This window comes from Gadus morhua, chromosome 6, assembly GCF_902167405.1.
Source record: "Gadus morhua chromosome 6, gadMor3.0, whole genome shotgun sequence".
NCBI lineage: Eukaryota > Metazoa > Chordata > Actinopteri > Gadiformes > Gadidae > Gadus > Gadus morhua.
Genome location: NC_044053.1, coordinates 4,016,793 through 4,018,711, shown reverse-complemented (window position 1 = coordinate 4,018,711; position 1,919 = coordinate 4,016,793). Strand labels below are relative to the sequence as shown.

The 1,919-nt window shown below is 46.8% G+C and overlaps 1 long non-coding RNA gene across 1 annotated transcript; it reads right to left on the bottom strand.

Moving 5' to 3' along the window:
* Positions 1-688: 688 nt before the first annotated feature.
* On the bottom strand, positions 689-1,058 carry LOC115546112 (uncharacterized). Its single transcript, XR_003977196.1, has 3 exons — positions 1,019-1,058; positions 793-855; positions 689-718 (listed from the first exon to the last, which is right to left on the bottom strand). It is a non-coding gene; the product is annotated as an uncharacterized LOC115546112 (long non-coding RNA).
* Between the last annotated feature and the right edge of the window lie 861 nt (positions 1,059-1,919).

The following is a 1,919-nucleotide window of genomic DNA, read 5'->3' as shown; positions in this document are numbered from 1 at the left end:
CAATTCCCCGCTCCACCACGGTGTTCACTTTGTCCAGCGTGTCTACAAAAATAACAATCGCGCTGTTCATCCTGGATGCGGCTTTCATGCTGTCATATCCCACCAGTTCACCCACTGCCAGACAGCACTCCTCTACGGAGTATTCCGCTCCAACAGGGACTTTAAGCCCATGTCGGCGGGTACGATTTTTAAAAGCCCCGCTACCCTTATTACTGACGCCGGCGGCCACCGCGTCCATAGCGACCGGGTAAAGACGCGATCAGCGCCCCCCCCCCCCCCCCCCCCCCCGCCGCGTGAAAACCTCCTGGTGCTTAAAACAACGTGAGGGAAAGGGACAGTGACCAATTGTGAGAAAACACCGGTGTATATTTACAGATACCTTGCTTCGGAAGAAAAACCATCCACTCCAACACGCTCCACACACTCGCTCAGCAAACACTCACGCATGCGCACGAGAGAGAGAGAGAGAGAGAGAGAGAGAGAGAGAGAGAGAGAGAGAGAGAGAGAGAGAGAATATTTTTCCTAACTTGTAAGCACCAGTATCGGTGGAGTCTGATAACATTTAACTGGTCTGTTTTCATCGTCTGTTAGAAACTCCTACCTCTCCTCTTTGGAGGGGCGTCCATCTTTAAAGTTAAGAGGATTATCCATAGACCAGTCACTCTTCATGGAGACACAGCTGGGTCGAGGGGAGTCTGCTCTCTCCTGCTGGACTCTTCTAGAAAAACAAGAACTTGGATTTATGGACGTTTGATACATGGTGTCTTTTTATAATCTCTGATTAATCCTCACCTCTTCTCAATAGACTGCTGTACAGACTGAGCACTGGTAACCTTTGAACTCTGGTGGGGTTGTCTGGGGAGAGAACACACACACACACACACACACACACACACACACACACACACACACACACACACACACACACACACACACATTAAACAACATGTAAGCATCAGTATCGGTAGAATCTGATAACATTTAACTAAACTGTTCATCGTCTGTTAGAAACTCCTACCTCTCCTCTCTGGAGGGGCATCCATCTTTAAAGTTAGGAGGATGACCCAAAGAGTGGTCACTCTTCATGGAGACACAGCTGGGTCCAGGGGAGTCTGCTCTCTCCTGCTGCTCTGGGCTTCAACACAACATACACCCAGCTGTTACTCAGACTAATGATGAGTCATGATGTATCACTGCTGAGCTCTGAGATGGTCAACAGTCACCGACAGAGAGATCCTCTTCTTACCTCTTAGCTTTACTCTGGCGGCCATGTTCCCCAGACAGAGTGGTCTTAGTGGTAGGACCCCCCTCCTCTCTCTCCTCATCCATAGTAGACTGGGGCTATGAACACAAACACAACTACATGTTGTTTCTGTGGATTGTATTTGAGTACCAGACAGGAAATGACTGTAGAGAAGACAAACAAACATAGTAAGGAGATCTTTTGAAACGTATCCACGCTGTCAGAAACACCTCAGATCAAACCAGGACACAGACCTGGACCTCGAGTAAGAGCTGTCATTAATCAATCATTAACTAACTAAAGAGGATTACTGTTCTACCTGTACGCACGCATGCACGCACGCACGCACGCGCGCGCACACACACACACACACACACACACACACACACGCACACGCACGCGCACGCACACGCACAAAATCGTTAACTATAGGAGTATTTTAGGAGTACTTTAGAATACATTAATGCAGTTAGATTATCTCACCGATAATCTTAAGAAAACATGACAACAAGCAAACTGTACCTTAGCTTCTCGGAGACTCATACACACTCTATCATTATCTATGTCTAGATCTCATACACAGTCTATCACTGTCTATGTCTAGGTCTCATATTATCATTATCAGGAAAAATGAATATTTCCCTTTCTACCTTGAATTATTTCTCAGAAAAGGTAA